Source organism: Heloderma suspectum, chromosome 2 (genome assembly GCF_057233095.1).
Source record: "Heloderma suspectum isolate Gila_16-S chromosome 2, 16-S_ref, whole genome shotgun sequence".
In the NCBI taxonomy this organism is placed as follows: Eukaryota; Metazoa; Chordata; class Lepidosauria; order Squamata; family Helodermatidae; genus Heloderma; species Heloderma suspectum.
In genome coordinates, this window is record NC_139459.1 from 208,016,609 (window position 1) to 208,042,104 (window position 25,496).

The following is a 25,496-nucleotide window of genomic DNA, read 5'->3' on the forward strand; positions in this document are numbered from 1 at the left end:
AGGCCCATGACTGTCAAACTGGTTAAATAGAATGATAGAATTGTACTTACCTTCTGCTGCAAGGCCAAAACGGGAAAGGAAAAAGATGATCCAGTCAGGCCTAAGCTATTCCTATGGCAACGACAAGACTTTTCAAGAGGCTTTTAACAAGGGAAAAAGTGCATTTGCAGTATTAAAGAGACTCCTAACAATACAGAAGGAAGCCTATTAAGCTTAATGGGGCAGACACCCAGGGAGCTGTACATGTAGGACTGTAGCCTAAGGCACTGGTCAAGAGACAGTGAATTGCCCTTTAATATTTTTAAGAGACACAAGATTATGAGCTTTCTACATTAGGCTCTTAATCTATTGTATCTACTTTCTTTTTCATCATGGAATTCATATCTGAGCACTACATGAAGAGTAGTTCCTTTCCTGCTTTTCTACTACATAACCTCTAGGTGGCACTTGGTATAGCAGAATAGTACAATTATACAAGTGGCAAAAGCAGTTTCTTTCACTTTCACAAACAGTGCATCTTCCCTGGTCTAAAAAAAAACCTCATCCAAAGAGCTGTTGAAAAACAGAAGCAAAACTGGAAGGTCATGATGTCATCTAAAGAGCCCATAAACAACCATGAGTAGGGAATGATGAGCACACAATAAATGCCTCATGTAGAAAAGCTCTAAAACTAAATCACACTTTGGCAATCCAGCTGCTGCACGGTAAAAGCCACTGGCACTTGCAATGGCATCTCTTAAAACTAGGGATGTATGAAACAACTTACCTGGTTCATTTCGTATATCCGTGGGGGGGCATCCATCCCTCCCCCTGAAATCCTCGACAGCCGGCTCCACTCCGTGGCAACTCTGCGGAGCCGCTAACCGGGGCAGCCCGCAGCAACATCCGGCAGCTGCTCGGCTGCGCAGGGATGCAAATGGTGGCCGTCATAGCCACTGCCATTTGCGTCCCTTTTTTTTGCCGTGATAGGCTACATAAATATTTACATAGCCTATCACAGCAAAAAAAAAAGGGAACTCAAATGGCAGCGGCTATAGCGGCCGCCATTTGCGTTCCCTTTTTTAGCTGTGATAGGCTATGTAAATATTTAAATGAGAAATATTTACGTAGCCTATCACAGCCTCTGCAGGGATGCAAAAGCCGTCCCTGCGTTAGTCATGATAGGCTACGTAAGTATTTATGTAGCCTATCACAGCTAAAATGGTGAAGCGAATGGCAGCTGCAGATGCCGCTGCCATTTGCAGAGCAGCGTGAACGGCAGCAGGTGAGTGCTCCATTTCACGCGCCTTTTGCGGGGTGGGGGGGTGGGGAGCTTCATTCCGCCACGGGTTTCGGGAGGCTGAATGCGCTGGCATTCGGCCTCACCGAGATCCATGGTGGAATTCTCTGCCATCCCTACTTAAAACAGCAGAACGGTGAGATTGTCTGAAATGTTGCAATCCTCCCAAGGACATGTGGCATGCACAGCCAGGGATGACTGACATTTCTAGGGTAGCCATTTGCACATCTGAACAGGCAAGCCAACTTTAAAATGAAAAGCATCTTGCTTGTTCAACCATACGAGTGGCTGCAGGGGAAAACCGAAAGATATCTGTCACCCAGTAAATACTTGCATAATAAATGCAATCCCTATCATAGAAAATAGTGTGTGTGTGTGTGTGTGTGTGCGCGCGTGCGCGCAAAATGAAAAGACACCAATTTGAAAAGGCATGTGTGTGTGTGTGTGTGTGTGTCTATATACACACACACACACACACACACGTGCGCACACATGCACACACACACAGGTCAAGAAAGTGGTTTTTCTATAAAACACAGAAACCAGAAATAAATAAATAAATAAATAAATAAATAAGTAAGTAAGTAACCAAGCAATCTTCATGGAAATGTATCAAAACTGTGAAAATGAAAACCATTGCAGATATTAGCCAAATGTTTGCCAGGAAAATAACAAAATGCTGCAATTATATGAAAGTGTTTCATAAACCCAGCACTTATGATGATGTTATAATGATGGCATTTAGGTCATTACTTTAAACTTCCTACTTCTTCTTACACAAATTCTAACAATCTTCAGAATAAAAGGAGACCCTAAATTTGAAAGTCTCCAGTTCCAGAGGGTTCATTACTTGATGCCTTATTATTTTCTGAGAATGTGTGAGTTTCGTTATTTATTTCCCCACTTCTTCTCAAATTCATAAAGTGATTTTCTTTCTAGTCAGAGCTTGGTATATTATGCTTCAGGCTGCTCTTAGTAAAAAAAAACAAAAAAAAAACACCTTCCTAAATCTTACTGGTGTCAAAGGAGCTCTTTCTCCTTGTTTCACACCAGTGTAGCCACACCTGATTAATCTTTTACTAGTTCAGTTCTCTCTGTCAAAATACCCTAGAGATGTAAGGGTGCTTTCACACTTATGGCCTACAGTGTAGGCCAAAATGGCCCATATTGCAACGTAACACCTAAGCAGTGAGGAGCAGTTATACACAACATTATCCCAAACAATCCAATCCATTAGGCAATGCTAATTTTTCACAAGACCAAGCTGGGCGAACTGCAAAATGGACTGATGGATGTAGATTAATCACAACTGTGCACTTGGCACCTGCCACCCAGTAAAACCAGTTTGACCAACTGGAAAGCAATACTAGGACAGGACTCGCTTCCCTTCTTCTGTTATTTTTATATATTTTTGGGTACCTCAGGGCAACACCTTTTAAAGTCATGTTTATGTTACAACATGAGAATCTGAAGTCCTCCTAAGGAAATACTTTAGATTTCATCATTGTGTGAGGGACAACCTTGTATGATCAATGGGAAGGTGGGGTGGCTGTACTAGTCAAATCAGCTGTGCTTCCCCATGATCTTCTCTTCCCATAGCAACAGCCTTGCCACCCAGCTTATGACTGGTTAGGGATGGAGGAGGAATTCGGTCAGTGTACTTTTTAATGTAGCCTTAACGAGTTTAAAACTCAGTCATCCTTCGAAATGTGCACTTCTCCCAACTTTGCAGTGGAGTTCTCCAGTTTAGAAAAATGCATATATATTAGTGAAAATAGCATTCAAAAATGCATTGTGTTAGGAACATTGCTTGCACAACATGTGCATATTAGGGGGAAAGGCATAGAGAAAAGCACATAGAAATGCATACAAATTCTCATGCAAACTTTTAAAAAAGTTCCCAATCTCTTAAGAATGGAAAACTTTTCAATGCTCGAGATGAACCAAACTTAAGATTAGGCATGTCAGAGAATTCCGCCACGGACTCCAGTGAGGCCGATTCTTTAGAATCCGCCCCCCCTTAAATCCGTGGCAGAACGGCCTCCCCCCCCTGCCACCCCACGGAATCCCCTTGGGACTGAGCTGGTGGTGGATGCAGCAGCGGCAGCAGGGGCATAGCATAGTGGCCACCATTTGCGTCCCTGCTCTTTGCCGTGATAGGCTACATAAGTATTTACGTAGCCTATCACACTAAAGGCAGCCATGCAAATGGCGTAGCTAGGGTTGGTGGAGAATTTCTCCCCGAAACTTCAGGGGGCCGAGCGCCAAGGTGTTCGGCCCCCTGAACAAGTTTCAGGGAGAAATTCTCCGCACTCCCCCGCCCCCCGCCCCCCCCCCGGGACGGGACTTACCTTTCCCGAATGTCCCTCCCGGCGGCGGGTCCCGGCGGCGGTTCGTCGGGTCTTCGTCAGGGGCGGGGGCGGCAGCCGATCTTTCGACCGGCTGCCGCCACCGCCATTCCAATAAAACTAAAAAAAAAAAAACGCCCCCGTGATAGGCTACGTGATGATTAATGTAGCCTATCACGGCTAGATTTGCAAAGTCAGCCGTGATAGGCTACATCAATCGTCACGTAGCCTATCACGGGTGACTTAAAAAAAAAAAAAAAAAGCGCGTACGGCTAATGGCGGCTCCCATAGGGAGCCGCCATCCCGTTCCTTATTTGGTCGCTGTAGTCTATGTAAAGATTACGTAGACTATGGCGAAAATAAGGGCAACGCTATTTGCGTTGCCCTTATTTTCGCCGTAGTCTACGTAAAGATTTACATAGACTACAGCGACCAAATAAGGAACGTGAATGGCGGCTCTCTATGGGGGCCGCCATTTGCGTACGCACTTTTTTTTTTTTTTTAAGTCACCCCCCACCGCGAAAAGCTGCGAGACCAGGTAAGTGACTTTCGTGCACCCCTAGGCGTAGCTGACTGCAAGGACGCAAATCACAGCTGACTGCAAGGACGCAAATGGCGGCCACTACAATGGCTGCCATTTGCGGCCACAGCAGGACCTCCGGCTGCAGCTGGCCCCGGCCAGCGGCTCCATGGAGCCGCCACAGAGCAGAGCCGGCCCAGGGAGGATTCCAGGGGGAGGGACGGAGCGCCTCCCCCCCCACCGCGGATTGCCCAGTGCGGAGCCAGGTAAGACTTTTGTACATCCCTACTTAAGATTGGGAAAATAAATGAGAAACTGAAAGAAACCGAGAGAAACCAAAGGTGACAGGTTCATCCATCCTGGTTATCTCAACATGACTGGAGGGAGGTCACATAACATTATGACTGGTTATCTCAACAGAATGAATAGGAATTGATTTTTGTTCCCTTCTGGAATTGGCCATAGGAAGTGGGCCTGACTGCCTACTTGGCTTAACAGTCCCAGGTTACTTATTGGCTGATCAACTGCATTAACTTCTATAGCTCACAACAAACAGGCTTGGTGTAGGTGAAAAGGAACAAGAAGGGCTGAAAATGATGCTGGATCACCCTGAAGGATCAGAGTGGTGAAGTGGTTTACCCATATCAGCCCCATATGGCTTATCAGCTTGAGGAGACCTGCAGTAAGAACCAACCCTGGGACTCTCATAGCCTCATTGACCCCTACGGCTTATCAGCTCATGGCTGGAAGCACCCAAAGGATTTCCTTAGCATACAGGTAGATGTGCGAACAGCGAAGAGCCAGGACCAATTTAAGACAGATCCATTGCTGGTAGCTAGGGCCACCAGTCTAAGCTGTGTTGACTGAAGGGGATAGAAGTTGCCAGACTTTATCTTGGTAGATAGCATGGCCACACTGAAAGGGTTAGGTTTATTTAATCCTTTATGTGCAGATCAGACTCATTCATATACAGGGTGTTTCAAAAAGATGGACCCGATTTGAAATCGCTATATCTCTGCAACCATGAACAGCCCATGAATGAAACTCTCACCACTTTAAAGGGTGGGGCATAGAGTTTCAAATGATTACCACTAGATGCCTCTCTCAGCACACAAACAGCCCCTGGCCTCAGTCATTTGCAAGATGGCGACCCCGCAAAACAAGGCGTTTTGCGTTCTGCAGTTCAGCAAGACTGAATCCGCAATTGCGGTGCAGCGTGCGTTTCAACGGTGTTTTGGCATTGATCCTCCAAAGCCAAAGAGCATTCGTCGTTGGTACTGACAATTTGAGGAAACAGGCTGTTTATGTAAGGGGAAGAGCACAGGGTGAGCACGCACTTCAGAGGAAAACGAAAATGAACGTGTTTTGTGCTGTTTTGCAAAAAAAGGTTTATGGCACTTTCTTTTTTGAGGGAAACACAGTTATGGGGCAAACGTATCTCGAAATGCTGCAGAACTGGCTCTTTCCACAACTTAATGAAGATTCCAATGACTTCATTTTTCAGCAAGATGGAGCACCGCCACATTGGCACCTGCATGTTTGATGTTTTCTAAATGACACACTGCCTCAACATTGGATAGGCCACATGGGACCCCAAGACTTGGCGCTACACTCTTGGCCCCCAAGATCTCCAGACATTACACCCTGAGACTTTTTCTTGTGGGGATACGTCAAAGAACATGTTTTTGTGCCACCATTAGCAAATAATCTGGATGACAGAATCACGGCAGCAATGACTTCAGTGGAAGAAGACACTTTGAGAGGCGTTGGGAGCGAATTCAACTATCATCTCGATATGGTCCATACAGCAGGTGGAGGGCACATAGAGCTTTTATAAAATGCTTAGTAAAACTTGATAACTCATTAAACCGTTTGTACATTTTGGTGTAATTGTAACATGTGCCATCATGAAATATACTGCTTTGAAATTGGCTCCATCATTTTGAAACACCCTGTATATATTTATATATATAAAGTTGTGGCCCATCGACCAACCCATATTTCTGTTCCTTTCTGGAATAGCCCAGAATAGGACTCTGGAGAAAATGCTGGAGAAATTCAAGACGGATTAAAATGAGCTTGGATTTCTAAGAATCTGATCTTGCAGAATCTACTGCGGAGTACCCCCCACAGGCATGTGGAGTTGTGGACTTTCAGATTATTTTTTTACTTTCCCGAAATGTACGCATATAAATCCATAGAAAAATACATACGTTTCTGCTGAGGAAACGTTGAATGGAATGGGGGACAATATATTAAATGTTTTGTGCTGAGGTCAATTATGTAAATATTTACATGATTATTTGCATATTTTTTCCTCAAGACAAAAAAAATATTCACATCCATCGGTGGATGACAGAATGAAAGGCACCTGACAATCTGCGGAACACAGACAGAGCAGAGTTTACACAGTCTGTACATCCCTATAGGACACCCCCGTCTTCTTTCCAAAGGTGTCCACTGCTAAGAACACAAGAATCACCTTGCTGTTCTTCTCTGTGGTGAAGCAGATGCCTGCTGGAGCTCACCAACCATGCATGTGATGGTCTTCTTCTTCCCTTCTGGTTTCTCTCCATTATCTGGCTCCTACAGGAAGGAATGCAGCCTTTGTTAAATGTACTGTTAACTAAGGCTGAGCCAGAAGGTCTCAGGACTTTCAGCTCATAATTGGAGGAGGGAGGTCACCTTTTTTTCACTACCATCACCAGTTCTGATGGCAGCAGCTCTCCCGGGTCTCATCCAGTTGGTGTCCCTACCCCACCGCGCCCCCCATCATCAGGCATGTGCTGGGGCCTTTGAAACTTTATCATGAGCAGAGTTACATCTTATGGAGCCATCTTAGAATTACTGTAGAAGGAGTCCCACCGGGGAAGGGTGGTGTGGGCCTTCAACATGTGGGCAGGCTCAGGCCATTGCTTACCAAACTGTTGCAGGACCACAGCAGGATATAGTTACATAAAATTAGCTGGAGCAGAGTTATAACACTCCGTCTAGGAAAAAAAAGAACTACCAAAACAAAAAGTAGCTCTTCAGCCTTTTCCTTTTTCATTGTAGTACTAAGATTGCTGAAGTGCAATTCCCCCTTCGTCCTACTATGGCTGAATTGGGTTCAGACTTAGGACAAGCTAAGGGAGAAATCAAATAGCATGGCAGTAAAAGGGCAAAGAATGGTTAAATTAGTCCAGCAAGACTTCAGTTCAAGCAAGACTAGTCAGTAAACAGGCAGTGGTCAAGATCTCAGTGTTAACAGTCAAGAAGGAGAGTTTCAAGAGAAGGATCTGAGGTATGGCCAAGGTCAAAGCACAGGCAAGCAGTCCAAGACAGAGATGCCACTCCAAGAGAAGAACAAGCACGAATCCAGAGATCAGCAGAGCCATCGCAAAGCAAGATCAGAGCTACAAGACACCAGAGCTGGAAGAATTGTGTTGTTTCAACAGTGACTAGACTAGAACTGAAGGCTTATGTAGCCTGAGCTCCCAGAAGCCCACTCAGGACTCAACTGCAGTTCATCACAGCCCTCTGGCTAAAGTTCTACTCATAAGGAAGGTCTTGTTTATGAGGAGTCCTTCAGCCCTTCTTTGTAAGCGAGCACACCTTCTCACAGGGGTTGCTCACAAGGGGGCTGCCTCTTAGGCTGACAATGCTCTTGGAGTCTACGGGGTCACTCAGACTCTGCCTCAGAGGTAGAGTCCCCCTTTCAGGGATGGACTTGTGGCCATCTCCCCCCCTCCCAAGGACCCAGGGTCCTCCTAGTCTTTTGACATGGGCTGTTCTGTGGTGTACTTCATATCTGAGAGCTCTAGCCCCTCCTTTAAGGAGGATTCCTCCAGTGGGGGCATGACACTCCAGCTACAGGAGCATGAAGCCAGAGAGGGTGTTGAGGTGTTCCCAGGCTGCAAACCACTGGATTACTAATGTTTGGGACATCCATAGAGGGTCTTCATACCACCATACATTGCCTCCTCATCAGCTGTAGTCTCCCTCTGACAGCAGTGCGAAGGTCACTTTTGGAAGTAACAATGTTCTGCCCTGCCCCTCTGGTAAAAAGTTAAGTTAGTTTATTACATTTGTATATCACTGTGCACAACCAAAAGGAATCCTGAATGATTTATAAAGAATTCTTATGTTTATATTAGTAGCAGCAGCAAGTCCATATACAATATACATTCATTAAAATCACCCAAGGGAGAAACATCTTAGCCTAGTCCCTAAAAGATGACAAAAGTTGGCACCAAATGAGCTTCCCTGGGGGAGTGCATTCCATAATGCCTAAGGTACAGAGGCCAAGAGTAGTTGCAGAATTGGAGGGACACCTCCAGGAGACATCAAAGGGAGTGCAGGAAATGCTGCCTGGTGCCTTTCACAATGCTCCCATGTGATCATATTGATCTGAAGCTAGAGTGAGGACAATGCCTCCAGTCCTCACCCTGAGGTCTCTGGGAGAAAAATGTTTCTAGCTGAGGGAACATCTGGAGATGCCGGCAGTAAGTAGGGGTGTCAAAGGAATCCAGTTTTGGGGTGGAGCTCAGTGAGTTTCTGCCAGCACAGCGCCCCGGAAGCCAGCTCATGACTCGGGACGTGCCAAGCTGGGCAAGCTCACAGTTTCCCACTTTTTAAAATTTGCGCAGATCATAGTTTAGGCAAAATCGCGGGTATACATATTTACAGAAATCGCGTTTGCACAAAATAGTGCAATTTGTGCAAAATTGCAGGCATAAATGGTCTAGTACATATAACTGTGATTTTGTGCAAAATCACAGCTCATGGATTTAAAAAACATTGTGAGCTCTCACTGGGTGCCCATGGGCTGCCAGGTGACTTGTCCCACATGCCCGCAAGGGTCGGGCGGGGCAACAGGTAGGAGTCTGCCTGGTGAGCAGAGAGCAAACAGAACATGGGAGAGTTTGCCCATCCCTGGCAGTAAGTTCATCCCCCCCCTGCGCTTTATACATGCATAAGCATCTCTGAAATCCCACCCCTTGCACCCAACTATCAGTGGGGTGGCAAAATTGAGGTGGGGCATTTCAGCCCAGCCCTTCTGGTAAATGGAGGCTCATTTAGCTATAGCTAATAGCCATCTCTGAGGAAAAATGCAGATGTTCCTCAAATATGTCAACATTATTTATGCAAGGCTCCCCACAATCTACAACCCATTGCAGAGACATTAGAACTTCCTATGCCCTCAAGGGCTTGGGAGGATGGACTGTACTAACAAAAGACAGGATCTTGGCAGCCACCTTACTTGCTTTTCAGCACCAAGTCAAAACATTCCCTGTTGCCCAGGCATTTTAAAATCAATTTGTTGATTGCTTTGTTTGGTTGCTGGTTGAATAGTTTTAATACCTCTTTTCTGTAATTCTACTGTAATTGTTTGGATAACATTAGGTACACCACACAGGGGCCCTTTGTGGATGAAGGGCAGTTAATACATTTTAATAAATACATAAATAAATAACATGTTGATCCAACAGGAGGAAAGCATAATTGTACTGTTCATTAATATCCAAATGGTAACCTGTAGCAAAACCCTATGCATGTCTACTCAGGAGTAAGTCCTACTGAGTTCAGTGGGATTTACTCCCCGGTAAATGGGCATGGGATTGCAGTCATAGTCCCATCTGCTTTCAGACACCAGAGGTTTGTGAATCGTGTCAAGAAAAAACTACAGCAAATATACACAAGAGTGTATAAATACATATTAATAGTAACATCAAAAATAAATGGTCAAAATAGCCAGTAAAAAAGAATAGGTAAGAGACAGCAGATCTAAGACATTTTGGGAGGCAAAGCCTATGGTTTTCTATAGTTCTTTTTCATAATCTTTGGAAGCTGTTTGGGGACATGAGTGTCTGTTTGTATGCATGTTCATGGACCAGCCTGTTAGGAGGAGGGTAAAACACATTCAGGCAAATAAGAGTAAAGGGCCACAAAGAAGAAGAGTGAATGATACAGTCTGAACACCCTGAGAATGGGAAGGGGAATCACTCACATTCTGTTTTGTAATATAACATCACATGGCAAACATCTCATTCATGAGATTAGTTTTGCTTTGTTTAATTTTATGAACCACTTGTTCCCGTTCCATCTTGAAAATCTTTTCCCAAACTCCATCCCCATCCCAACAAATCAACCTGAAATATTTACTGGACCATAATTGTAAGGTCTCAGTGTTTTCTAAACCGAAGAAAATGGAATTCTGACCCTGCCCAGCACATTCTAAGACTTCTTTGTGGCTACTAAATGTTGGAAGAAAAACCACAAATTACCATCGCAAGGGGGCTGGGGCTTAGCTCCTGGCTCCAGTGGCTCTTTACTCCACCCTGCAAAAAAAATATATTAAATGTACTGCATCTGTGTATACAAACAACCCCACAGGTGAGGTAAGATCTTGAGCAAATACACTCTCTACTAAATTGGCCCCAAGAAAAAAGGAAAGTTTGCACTTAGATGAAAAATGCATTCCTGAATATATTTTTCAGCCTATGTTGTGCCACCAGTTCCTCCCTTTTTACATCTTCAAAATTCAGTGGTAACTAACTTCACTTGGATTAACTAATAGTTCTGTATGTCAATGGTGAATACAATTGATGTTCAGTGGAAAGCAGCATGAAACATGCTATATTTAGGGCCAAAACAGGCATGACTTTAAATCTGTGTCTAGCAGCTATCTCTCTCCCCCCCCTGCCCATTTTTACTCTAGAGTAGGGGCAGGAGTGTGTGTGTGTGTGGGGGGGTGTCTTTTAAGATCAAGATTGGGTCTTCTGCACCTACTCTAGAGTAAATATAAGTGTGGGGGGAGACATAGCTGCGGGGGGAGACATAGCTGCTAGATGCACATTTAAAGTAATGACTAGTTTTGGCTCTTAGTGACAATAGAAACTACCTAATATCATGTAGATCTTATCAGGCTGATTTCAGGTTAGGCTGGTTTCAGGTATAAAGCACGAATTGAGAATCCTCTTCCAAATCTGATTGCCAATATTATAGCATCATAATATATATACATATTGAAATAGGTGAGTGTAACTGTAGTTCCTGTCAAAGCCAGACTTAATGGGTTGGGTCCAGAGCTGCATGGAGCAGAAATCCACAAACTACTTGATTCCTGTGGGCTGAGGGGGGAGGGCAATCTTCACGTATTTCCCATCCCCCCCATAGCCCCCCATGCCCCACTAAAATCTGCTCTAGAGGGTTAGAGGACCCTCCAGAACTGTGTCTGAGGTGGCACTGGGTGCTGCAGGGGGGAGGAGGAATTGGTGGCTATCACCCTTCCTCCTGTGGGGAGACTCCATGGGTTCCCAGTCTGCTCTGCTAACAGAACAAGCCCTTCCATTAAGGGCGACTCTGAAGCCTGCCCAGTCAGTTCCATAATCTAATTGTACACTGTATTCATTTATTAGGGTGCCCAGGGAGTAGGACAGAGATGGTCAGACGATTTTACAGGAGCTGCACAACGGCTAGCACACTGCTGTCAGGATTCCCTTTGCCCCCACTTTACTTCAATGCCCAAACATACACAGGCAAGAGGCTTCAGTCTATAGCTTTTAATCCATTACTTCACAGGGTCATACAGAGGCAAATTCTCAGAGACTCTCTGTCTACAAAGGAATGCCTTCAGGGGATTCTAATGGAATTGATAAGAGTTGCCCGCCATTTGAAGAGGGAGGCAGTCTTGCTAGCCTAACTTAAGTGGGGAGATCCCTCTCTTCTCATGAGGCCTCTAAGCGCAGCTTCTCACACAAGGCCAATCGGGTAGACCATCTAAGTTCTGCCCCTGCCTTCTCTCTCTTTGCTCTGCATCTGCGCCTGGCATCTATTAGGTCAACCTCCTGTTTGCTGCCTCTCACGGGAGTCAGGGTGAGGAGGGACCCTCAAGCTCAGCCATCTGTATGTTTGTAACCTGAGAAGCAGGCCTACTCATATCTGGACTAGCCTGGGAAAACACTTCCCCCATGTCCTACGGTTCTCCTTCAGAATCTGAACTTCTATCCCACTCCCTGCACTCAGAAACACCCCTGACAACTGCTCTGCTTTTTTCTTCCCTTTCTGAGGAATGATAGGGTGAGATCTATGATTATTTAGCCAATACCACCCTCACACACTTAGGTGCTGTTTCCCATTCAGTTTTAATCACACCTAAATGGTTTGTGCTGCCTTGATCTCCACATTAGTCTCCTTTTAAACCTCAGTTTTTTAATTCAGATTGAAAAAGTAACTGAGGTCAGAAGCTAAAACATGCATGTAGCACCATCTGTTCTGAATGATGCAAGTAAGATCTGGAAGCAATAATCAGGAAGGGATCGGAAGCCCACTCCCACAGTCATTGTGGAAAAGCCCACTGCCTTTTTTCTGGAGAAAAAGGTACCAGAACTCTTCCTTGGGAGTAGATGGCAATTAAATTGTAATGAAGACCATTAAAATGGTGGACAAACTATATATATATATATATATATATATATATATGAGAGAGAGAGAGAGAGAGAGAGAGAGTAGAAGAAAAGGTGCCGGGACTCAGTTCCAGTGAATTCCACCAGGAAAAAGGCACTGGAAAAGCCTACATATTTAAATATGTGTGAGAGCACCATTCATAACTGAAAATGATGGCCATGCATTTTACCATTTCAACTTTTTGCAAACAACATCCAATAATAAAATGTGAATACCCACAGAAGTATACTCTGTGACTCCATCTTCATTGCTCTGAAGGCTTGCTAGCCTACCCATGGGCACAATGTCCATAGTTAAGCTGGCATTTGGTGGCTTGTTTTAAGCTTGATACAAAATTGTGTCTATCTGGTATAATTACATTTTGGTATGCTATTATCATCATATACTTTAGAATTATCTTTATTTATGATTCCACTCCCTGAACTACTCCTGGGGTGTGATGGGTTACTGGATATGCAACTGTAAATAGTTAATGTTTAACTATTTAACTGTAAATAGTTAAAGTTCTCACTGGCTCCAGTGGAAACTGGATTACATCCAAATGGAAAATCTCAGCTTGATCCATTTATATATCATGCAAAATAACCAGAGCTTATTAGCATTTTGTATATGAAACATAATGAAAAAATCTAGATATTCTAAGTAGCACACATACCTTTGCAATTTTTTGTCTTTCTTTTAAAAAAATATTTATCTCTGCGAACCCAAATTTTCATATTTCATTTCCAAAAACCAGAGTATTTTTAATTTAAAATCCAGCAAATGTTTCTTACAACCACTACTCTATTAATAATATTTTTTCTCAAGTTACCAAAAAAACCAATCAAGCAATGATAGATAAGAACTCTAACTGTAGAGAACAACTAACATTCTGATTTATTTTTCATTATACTGAAGGTCCCCCATGCTTCCATTTTAGCACAGGTTCAACGGGGTCTGTTTGCATTTAAGGGAGGGTCCCCTATTTTTTCACGGTCCCATTGTAACCTGCCTTTTCTAAAATAAATTAATAGGAACATGTTTATTCATGCATAGTTTTTAAAACATGTTGAATTACCCTGAGAAAGATTTTCAGGAACAGGTATTTTGACTTACATGGTATGACTGTTGTGTGTGACACTAAGAATTTTCTTGTGAATGTCTTTTCATTAAAATGCTCTTCAGCAAAACATTCCAATGTGCTATAGTTGGAATGTAATGGTTGCCTTCAAACATAACTTTAAACCAATAGCATTACAAGAACAAGCCAAGGCGAGCCTTGGGCTCACACATTCCCCCTCTCATTGCCATAAGGATGGAAGCTTCCACTTCCATTTTAGATTCACCACAGTTTAGCAGGTTGTCCAAGTCCTAAACTGTGGTTAATGTTCACAATGGTTGGTGAAAACAAGCCAGCTTCATATACTATGCCTTGACATTGGCTTGTTTCAGCTAGCCAACAGTTTGCCCAGGTTTGGCTGACAATATCAGTCATAGTTAATCTAAAATGGAACAGAAAACTTCTAAACTCCTCTTTGCAGCCAAACCAGGGGGAAGGGCTCCTGTGAGCCTGAGCATAGGGGTGGATGAGAATTTCAGTTCAGTTAAGTTTTGATATGAATGTATCAAATTTGCGAAGTTCTCCATATTCGGGTTAGGGGTTTTTTTTAGAGATTTTTAAAAAGAGATTTTTAAAAACTGAATGTCAGAGAAAGAACACAAAACTGACAGGTTTGTCCATCCAGGCCCAGAGCTTGTGTGCTTTGCTTCTAGAAGACTGGGTTTGAATCCCTGTATGTTCAATCATATTAGTGCTTATGGTTGCTGCTTTTTTTCTTCTGACAGGCTCCTCACCTTTAGCAGCTCCATGGCAGGCAAGTACATCACGATCCTCTCCAAGCTGGGAATAGCTGTACCTATTGAATTTGGCCACCATGTAGATGGCTGAGAATTTTGTTTCAGTTAATTTCTGAAAAGGATTTATCACAATTCACAAAGTTCATATTTGGTAGAGAAAGGACTTGGGATCTTAACAGACTGAATGTGGGAGAAACCAAAACTGGCTCCCCAAGGCTCAGCTAGGCTCATTCATGTAATGCTAAACTATGTTTTAGCACTAACCTTTGAAGCAGCCCACTTTCAGCTATTAGCTATAATCTAGAAAAAAAAATCTCCATTATGATAGGTCAGTCTGAAGCCAGTATTTTAAAAGCCAGTGGTTTCTGTTTTTGTGAACCACCCAGAGAGTTTTGGCTATTGGGTGGTATAGAAATGAAATGAATGAATAAATACATACATAAATAGCACCCTCTCCCAAGTCCTGATCTTTGATGGCCAGGCTACTCACTGGAAGGAAATGGGTGATAACCTGCCCTGATCTTAATGTTGGTAAATGGGTGAATTCTGAAACAACATTAAGGAGCCAAATCTTTCCCCTGCCCTTGTTTGAAAGGCAGGTTTTGCCCCTTAGTAACAGAGTGCCGGGTTAAACCCTATTGAACCTAATTCTTTGCCAACAAAGACTGAGTCGGACCCTTTCCGCACAACGTAATTCCTTCATCTGGTTCTTGTTTTTTGATGCAGTGCTAGAATATGATACATTCTCTCTCTCCCACACACACATACGCGATGTGATAGGTTATACTATTTTTTGCTCAGCCTAATTACATGAGGATGAACAATACAATAGTTTCTGGACCCATACCAGTTATCTCATAACAAGATGTGCTTACTGTTTAGTCATACCTTCTTTTTGGATTTTACACAAGTACTGCCTAGGTAAGACATCCACACTCACCACTGAGAAATTATAATTTGTTTATATATCACTCACTCCGCAATCTCTTTCATATTTCATTGCTTCTTTTGGACTAACAGTATTGATTAGAGTTGGGCAACTTCATCCTGTCGGATTTACTTTGAAAGTAAGTGGAGCTATTTCTAAGAATATTAGAAATAGCGTGTGTATTTTCTGAAACCAATCTGACTTTGCAAGTCACCGACCCAACTTCCTGATCCCCCAAGCCCCCTTCCCTGGGGAAACAGTAACAGTCACACTCTAGATGCTGCATGAGGGATAGAAACCAGGAAGAAAGGCCCAGTGGGCCTTGCAAAATATAGTTTTCCCAAGGCCTACTGCAGTGAAGCTGGGCATTCTTCTGTGGCTCAAGTTTTAATCCCAAAACAGAACCAGGTGGCCATGTGTCCTAACTTTACAGAGGGCAGTCCTCTCTTTCAAGGCCTGCCACATGACCGTTCTCTGTCTGAAGGCATCCTTCCCAGTCCAAGTCTAGTGTAAAGATAAAGAACCATAAGAAGGGAGAGCAGGGGCCCTACCAGTTTCCCCACTGTGGTGAAATGTGTTTTATTCTATTTGAACTATATTAATTATTTCTAAATCTGCATCTATACATAATAATATTTATTTATAAAGCGCTTTGTTACAAAGTGCTATACATAAAAGAATAACTTGACAATTTAAAATACATAATTAAAATGATTCTAGTAAAACTTAACTCAAAAATACAATATTATAACAATAGCCTTATAACCCAAATACATAAAAGCCATCAGCATACTTTACTTCAGAAACAACCGACTCCCCTCCTACTCAAAAAGATAAGTTTTCAAACCTTTGTTAAACACCTCCAAACTCTCAGTTAGCCGTAATAGTAACATATCAATTATCACATGCCAATTTTATGCAAAGTTGTGTTTCCTTCTGTCCCCTTCCTTGAGGAAGAACCCCGGAATCCTCGACGGCCGGCTGTGCTCCGCGGCAGCTCCGCAGAGCAGCCGGCCAGGCCTAGGCCAGGGCCATCCGCAGCCGGATTTCCAGCTTCAGAGGGCTCTGGGTAAAAACAAAAACGTGTAAGTCTTTATGTAGCCTATCACATCTATAGGGGGGGGGAAACACAAAACACAGACTGCAAATGGCGGCGGCGGCAGCCAGTTGGAAGACCAGCTGCTGCCGCCACCACCGAAGCCGCCGCTGGAGCCGCTGCTGTCCGGAACATCCGCTCCAGGTAAGTCTTGTCCCAGGGGGGGATCCGCGGGGGACGGGGGGTGGCAGGCCGTTCCGCGATGGATTTCGGGGGGCCGAATGCACTGGCATTCGGCCTCACCGAGATCCATCGTGGAATTCTCTGACATCCCTAGGATCTAGTATCAAAACCTGTAGTGCTGCCCTTGGACTTTTCACTGCTTACGGAAGTGAGGAGCTGTCAGGACAATATCCACTTGTAGGGCACAATCCTATGCAAGCAAACATGCATAGGATTGCACTCTTAAAGGATATGGGGCAGCATATCTAGGCCCATAGGTAAGGGCCCCCATTCAGTGAAATGGTGAAAAGCAAATGGTGGACTTTTCACATCCCAGCTTGGTTCCTGTTATTGTGTGATTGCCCGATGGGTCCAATGAGCTGCTTGAAAATCAGTTTGAAGCTGCTCAAAATCTATTATTTCTTACCCTCTAGAAATGTGTAATCCTCTCAGTCGTATGATACCTGGATAAGTTATAAGTGAGATGGACTTTCAAATTCAGGCCTGCATCCGCTGAAGCTGATTTCAGTTGCTGTTGCTGTCAATAGATAGTTGACAGAGCTGAAACAAATATCTGAATCAAGTTTGCAATAACACTACCAATTCCTCCTTTGTCCTTTGAGGCTAGTTGTAGTGGGTTCAATTGCTACCAGACCAGCTAATAAAAATCCATCATAATCATACACACACACACACACACACACACGGTGGAATACTGTTTGTTTTTTGTTTTTGTTTTCCATCTCAGACACTGTTTTTCAATCTAAAATAAAAGCAATCCTCTCTCCTACTTTATTTTGGTGTACATTTTAGCTGACTCGCTTTCAGTTATCCCTTCTTTGCAATTAGATATCCCACTCCTCACCTTTACAAAACACACATTTTAGCACTGCTTTTGTTTCTTTGGAGTTACACATTACAGTAAGTTCTTAGCAGAATACATGAGACTATTGTATGAGTTTGCACTGCATCTTAGAACATTTTACAGAATGTGATCTGAAACCAAAGAACACCATATGCAAATCGCCCTGGAAACAATTACTAACCTTCATGCATGGACGTTTCCTGTAGAGGGAGCCAAAGAGCTTTCTTTACCTTGAGCTCACAAAAATGTCTGGAAAAGTTTGAAATCAGTCCCAAACACCATTTCTGCTACTGAGCTTTATTTTTTAACTGATAGTCTGATAAATGAAGGGAAAGAAAGTTTCACTTTCATGCCCCTATTAGCATTACCACCTACAAAAGTCAAAATACTTGGGTTTCTGAAACTGGCTGTGATAGTTTTATCTCCTAAAGTGCCACATACTCTGCATAAACTGATATATATGGCAGTTCTGACTCTATTATATAGTGAGTTTCAGTGTGATGGAAAATTAAGAAATTCTGGGATGGCACAAGAGAAGGGTGGCAGAGCACATCCAGACACGTAGCACACCTGCCCTGCCCCCAACTTTCTTTCCTCCTTTGTGATTTGGAACACTCTGTGCCTGCCAAAGGTGCCAGGATGGAGGGCTCTTAGCAGTACCAATCAAAAGTTATTGTGCAGCTATTCCATCCTTCCCTTCTCCACAGTTTGTGTGTGTGTGTGTGTGTGTGTGTAAAGAAGGAAAAAGAGGAGGGTTACAAATGGAAGACAACATCATCTAGATCCCCTGTAGAAATCTGTGAGGTAGGGCAATTGCACAATAATAATAATAATAAAAACCTTGTCTGGAAGCACCCCAGGATCAATGAGGAGGAAAAAGCCTGGAAGGCTATTTGTAGTATTGAGAGGCAGAATGACTAAGTGAGGTGGAACAGTGTGTACTGGGGGCAGGGGGAGAGAGAGAGAGAGAGAGAGAGAGGCCCAGAAAAACAACTGTAAAGGCAGGGAATTGAAGAAAATGGGGGATACAGAGAAAGTGAGGCTGGGGAAAAACTAGGGATGGCGGAGAAATCTGCCACAGACTCCAATGAGGCCGGATTCTTTAGATTCCAGCCCCTGAAGTCCATGGCAGAACAGACTACCCCCCTCCCCACCACCCCCCAAAATCCCCCCCCCGATTGTCCCTACCTGCCGCCGGCCTGTCCGGTCCATCCCCTGCCATCCGCTGCTCTGGTCTGTGGCCGCAAATGGCATCCAGTGTAGCAGATGCCATTTGCGTCCCTGCTTTAGCCGTGATAAGCTATGTAAATATTTACGTAGCCTATCACGGCAAAGAGCAGGGATGCAAATGGCATCCGCTACGCTATTTGTGTTGCTACTCTTTTTGTGATAGGCTACGTAAATGTTTACGTAGCCTATCACGGCTAAAGCAGGGATGCAAATGGCGTTCCCTACGCTGGACGCCATTTGCAGCCGCAGCCTGGCAGTGGATGGAAGTCCGGCTGCAGACGGGCCCGGCCGGCAGCTCCGCAGACTCACCACGGAGCGGAGCCAGCTGGGGAGGATTCCAGGGGGAGGGACGGATCACCTCCCCCCCCCAAGGATGCCCCCTGGAACCTGGAGGTAAGTATTTCGTACATCAGTAGGAAAAACTCCATCCAGGAAGGTGTACCTGCTGTTAAGCAGGAATGAGGTGGACAAGCAAAGGAGCATTGCACTTTCCAGGAACTGATTAATCAAAACCTTTATATACCACCTTTCTTAAGTTTAAGGCAGTTTAGAAATGGAGTAAAACAATGTTGACTAGTGGGCATAGGATTGCCAAATCCACACATCCTGAAAACTGTCCTCTCCTGTACCATTAAGTGTGGCATAGCCTTTATTTATTGATTTCATATATTTCTAATCTATCCTGCTCTTAAGCCCAAAGGGTTCTCAGAGCAGCTCACAGAGCAGCTCAAAATTACAATGTAAAGACAAGAGAATTCTGCCAATATGTTTCCTCTCAGTACCACAGCATCATGGGCTTGCGATTTTAAGCATCATCCCCTTCACAGATGGTGGCATATGTTTCTGCAGACAACAGTGTGATACCTGGAGGTAGACACCTCTTTGAAAGCAGGCACTGCAGGTGCTTAAGAGCTTTTACCAACCTAGGTTTCTGGCAAGTGTGTACTGTATGTTTATAGACCTATGTCTTCCCTACATACAGCAACAGTGCAACACTAGGCATGTCTACTCAGAAGTAATTCCCATTCAGCTCAAGGGGGCTTACTCCGAGGTATGTGTGCATAGGTTTGAAGCCTAAGAAAGTTAATATGAGGATACAGAATGGTCAAATAGAAATGTATTTTTCCCCTAGAGGTCGAGAGGGTCAACCAAGACTACGATGGATCCGGGGAGTGTATTTAATATTATATGATGTGAGTCAATCCTATGCATGTTTAGACACAAAAGAAGTCCTACAACTCCCAGCATTCCTCAGCCAGCCTTGCTGGGAATTGTAGTCCTTTTTGTGTCTAAACACACATAGGATTGCACCCTTAGATAATTATTCTGTGTCTGGTATGAATTTGAATTTAGAATCTGCATTGTTGTTGTTGTTCTTTAAAAAATCCTTTGCAAAAATGGAAAGATTTTCCTGGGAAAACATTTATATAGTTTCAAATTTTATATTATTCCAGGTTATAATGAGAAAGCATAGTTATTTATCACTGGGGAAAGTTATGATTGCTTTGTCGAGTTTAAACTAAGCACTGGACCTCAATGTCCTTCTCTCTTTCAAGCATACAGTACACTCAGTCTGGAAAGGGGGCTATCTCTATCTTATTCTACATCTTAGATCTATTGTACTACCCACAATGACCACACATTTTCAAATGTCAAATCCATACACCATTCATCAATTAAATTATTATTTTTTTTCAGGAAGGTAAGTCATCTTACCACATGACTTGCTGACTTTCTTATTCAGGGCATCTTCTCTGCATAGATCTGGCTTCATTACATGTGCAAGTTATTCCAGGGGTTTGGTAGTGCTAATTAACACCAGCCTTTGAGCAGTCCTACATACTCAGCTAAAGTGCATACTCAGCTAAATTGCCCTCATATATATATATATACTAGAAGTCCAACCAAGTCGCCCACCTTCCTCTCGGCCTCCCATTCTGTGGGATGGGTTTCAACTAAAACATCAAGTAGGCGTGCAATAATCTACTAGCTTGTCAGACTAATGTGGCTGGCTACAGATTCCTATGAATGCATTCACATACAAAAAATAAAATAAAAATAGTTCTTTATCTAGGAGAATAATACGGGAAAATCTTTCTAGATAGAACAGAATCACAACGTCTCTGGATTCCATGTGCATTGTCCAGCATTCTGGGTGGTGGGTCCAAGAAGGTAATTGCCAGAACCTTCAAAGTTACTAATGATATGACATATACATATTGCATTCTTCAGTTGTTGTTGTTATTTACATTTCTATACCACCCCATAACTGAAGCTCTCTTGTGACATCTTAAAGCAGGGGTGGGCAACTTGTGACTCTCCAGATGTTTTGGCCTACAACTCCTAGCCAGCATAGCAAATGGGAGGGATAATGGTAGATTTAGGCCAAAATACTCAGAGGGCCCAAGTTGCCTGCCTCCTAAAGGAACTAGATTTTTTAATGCTGGTTTCAAGACTTCCAAGGGGGAAAGCACACACACACACACACACACACACACACCTGCTTAACAAATAAAAGACTACAACTCAGTATATATATATATATATATATATATATTCTTTCATACATTCTCAGATCATCTAAAATGGCTTATACCAGAATAAATTTGTTTGTCTTTAAAGGGCCACAACACTCTTTGTTGTGTTTGCTGCAACAGGTTAACATGGCTACTCCTATGGAAATTATTACTATGAAAGTGGATCTAATTTGTCTCATAATAGGAGAAGGGGCTATTTGAAGGCCAACAATGGTATAACAGCTGCCAGTGAAGGCTGATAATTCCAGTTTTGTACAGCATTTGTAAGTCTATGCCCTTCTAGTATCCTTATTGACACTCATCACATCTATTTGGATTTGGAAAAGATGGAATAGTGCTGTCCTTCATGTTTGCAGTTGAAGAAAGGACAAAAATGAGAAATATCATGTTGTCTATAACCATGAGATATCATAAACCTCCCATTTTGAAGCACCATGATCTTCTTATCAGTGAGCCACAATGGTAAACCAAAAAGTATTTCCTGTCCTGTCTAAATCTCACTGTGATCAGTGGGATAGCATAACTCTTCCAAACACATTTCTGTATCTTATGAAATACTGCCAATGGAGTGATCAGTGTCTACGTTAACTGACCTCATTGGATTTATCAGTTTCCAGAATGTTGTCGTTATCCAAAGTATATATGAACAAATGTGAGGAAATGGATTCTGGTGATGAAATTCTCTCCTTCATATTTGCCTAGAAAATTTATCTAGCTGGGAACAAGAGTACAAATAACAATCTAGGAACAACTACAAATAAAGAGGGAATAAGTTTCCCTTGCTTGGCAACTGCTGTAACTCTTAATCCTCCTGATGGGTTGAACAACACAAACATCAGCTCTAACCCTAGACCCAACATCTGAAGGAATTATACAGAATGCAAGTAGGCTACATGGTTGTCAGTGTATCTTAATTATATTCTCTTGGAAGGAATTTGGGACTTTGGGAATTGAGTCAACAATCTAAAGGTTTGAGTTTGAATCACCAGCAGAACATGCCCATGCTTCCCATCAGGGCTGGCCTAAGACATTTTGCTGCCTGAGGCGAAGAACAAGATGGTGCCCCCTCCCAGTTCATGTACAAAAGCCAACTGGACAGGAAGTTGAATCTTTCTTCGACACTGACAGTGGGACAGCATCCTCCACCACACCTGAAAGCAGCAGGCTAGCCGAAGGGATGCAGGGCAGGCCATGTGGCACTCAATTCTCCCCCCAATGCTTTGCTACTGCCTCCTGCATTTGCCACCTAGGGATGGGGGAGAATTTCTCCCCGAAACTTCGGGGGGCCGAGTGCCAACGCATTCGGCCCCCCAAAATCAGTGGTGAAATTCTCCGCCCCCCCCCCGGGATGGGACTTACCTTTCACGAATGTCCCTCCCGGCGGCGGGTCCCGGCGGCGGTTTGTTGGGTCTTGGTCAGGGGCGGGGGCGGCAGCTGGTCTTTCGACCGGCTGCCACCGCTGCCATTACAAGGAAAGTAAACAAAAAACAAAAAACCCCGTGATAGGCTACGTAATGATTAACGTAGCCTATCACGGCTAGATCTCCAAAATCAGCCGTGATAGGCTACGTTAATCGTCACGTAGCCTATCATGGGTGACTTTGGGAAAAAAAAAAAGCGCGTACGCAAATGGCGGCCCCCATGGGGAGCCGCCATTTGCATTCCTTATTTGGTCCCTGTAGTCTACGTAAAGATTTACGCAGACTACGGCGAAAATAAGAGCAATGCTATTTGCGTTGCCCTTATTTTCGCCATAGTCTACGTAAATCTTTACGCAGACTACAGGGACCAAATAAGGAACGCAAATGGCGGATCCCTATGGGGGCCGCCATTTGCGTACGCGCTTTTTTTTTTCCAAAGTCACCCGTGATAGGCTACGTGACAATTAACGTAGCCTATCATGGCTGACTTTGCAAATCTAGCTGTGATAGGCTACGTTAATCGTTACGTAGCCTATCACGGGGGTGGTTGTGTGTGTTTTTTTCGCAGCCGGGTAGACGGGGCCCTTCTACCCGGCCTGACTTTCGCTGGCGAGGGATGGGGCACCTCCCGCCCAGCCTGGATTTCGGCCAGGCGAGGCGGGAAGCCTTCCCCCAATCTCATGAACTTCGGGGGGAGAAGCGAAGCGCCTACCCCCCCACCGCGAAAAAAGCTGCGGGACAAGCTAAGTCCCTTTCGTACATCCCTATTGCCACCTGAGGCAATTGCCTCAGTTTGCCTAAGGATAGGACTGGCTCTGCTTCCCATGAACAAAATCCTAAGGATATGGTAGAAAAATGATTGAAAGAAGAATTTAAAATAGTGATTATAGCTTCCTCCTACCCTCCAGCAGAAATAGCTGATAGTTTCCTGGTCTCCTTTTTTTTAGTTATCCGGCTGTGAAAAAAACAACGATGACACTCACTCTGGTGGTTCAGAATAAGCAAGTGTGTGGTGTTCGAACTCCCTGTATTTGCCGTTCTGAAATTATTCTGCTTTCAACATTCCCTGGAGATTTGTGAGCTGAGTTTGTCTCTTCTCCAGCCTGGCAGAACAGGTAAGTCAGATGAATTGGAAAGTCACATCAGAAGCAAGATTCCTGCTTTTACTGAATAAGCGAATGGTTTGGTTATAAAAATAGAAGACAACATTTCTAAGATAAGATAATCTAAGCCATTTTTGTTTTTGCTAATTTGATCAAGAATGGGCTCAGAATCCTATTATTTTATATCTGTAGCTGTTCTTTACATGTCTTTTTATCTTCAGCCATTTTTTTCATGGATAGTAAGCATAAAAACACTCATGGATGATGAGCTATTGATATTTTAGCAAAATTGTATCCCTGGGTCTTCTTTACCCAACTGAGTGCCTCCAGCCAGCATGGGTAATAGTCAGGAAGGCTGGGAGCTGTAGTCCAAAACATCTGGAGGGCATCAGATTGGGGTAGACTGCTTTGGCTTTTTCCATTTACTGCTCCCATAATCATGGATTTCTTGTTTACAGTGGATGAGAAACTGGAAGAAATTCACCTGATGGGAAATGTCCAACTTCCAATAAGATAAAGGAGAACCTCATCTCCAATGTTTATTTTATTCTTATCTGTTTTTAAAGCTCCCATTTTCAGACTCTGTTGTGCCACTCATAGAAATCTATGTATGCTTGCTGAATAATAAGCATTAGATGTTTAATTAAGGGTGCGATCCTATGGGGATAGTCGGCCACCTCCAAACTCAGTGGTGACCAACTATCCAATGCAGGGTAGGAGAAGCGCAGAGGGGATCTTCTCCTCTGCACTCCGGGCACCCTGCATTTGCGGCTAGATGGCTGATTTCGGCTGTCTAGCCAGGGCACTTCAGAGCAGGGAGTGGGGGATGCCAGATGGCCATTAAGGAGGTCGGATGGCCATCCTCTTCCTGCCCCCAGGAACGCCCCCTTTTTGGCCGCTTCAAGCTGCTCAGCCAAGTGCAGAGCCGGGGACAAACCATGCTACCTATGAGGCAGCAGGGGCGGGGGCGGGGAGTGGGTTTCCTGGGAACTGACCTGGGAGCACTGGCTCCAAGCTCAGTTCCCACTGAAAACTAAAAATCCTATGGCCATTTAGACACTGCCCAGCAGCAGCCATAGGATTGCGCCCTAAAATAACTTCAAAGTTTATATGGACTCTGTAAATGTAGTGTTAGGGCTAGGTCTTGACTACACCGAGTGGTTTTTCATGAATCAGAGCCACTGTTCCCCTCCATACATGCATAATTATCCCCATTATATTATTATTCATTATTTATTAAGTTTATATCCCACCATTCTACCAAAAATAGCATTCAAGGCAGCTAACAATAACTTTTAGATTAAAACAAGAACTTCATTAAAATTGTAGTATTTTATGGTTTTAGTTGTTGTGAACTGCCCAGAGAGCTTCAGCTACTGGGCAGTATAGAAATGCAATAAATAAATACATATAAATAAATAAATAAAACATATCATAAAATAAATAAATTAAAAACACAATGATAAAATAAATCATCAGTGCCCAACCCATTAAAAACTGCTTCTGCAGCAGACCAGCCAAAGACTGGCCTGTTGCAGAAGGACAACAGGGAGGGAGCCAACCTAACCTCTCTCAACAGGGATTGGATCCCCCATCCATGTGAAGTGCCTCTGTGCAGACAACGTATGCACATGATCAGATGTATTTGTCATGTTTTGAGGGCAGCAGGACACAGCCCAACTTGAGTTTACACCTGGAGGAACATCTGAGGAGGCCTCTGGTC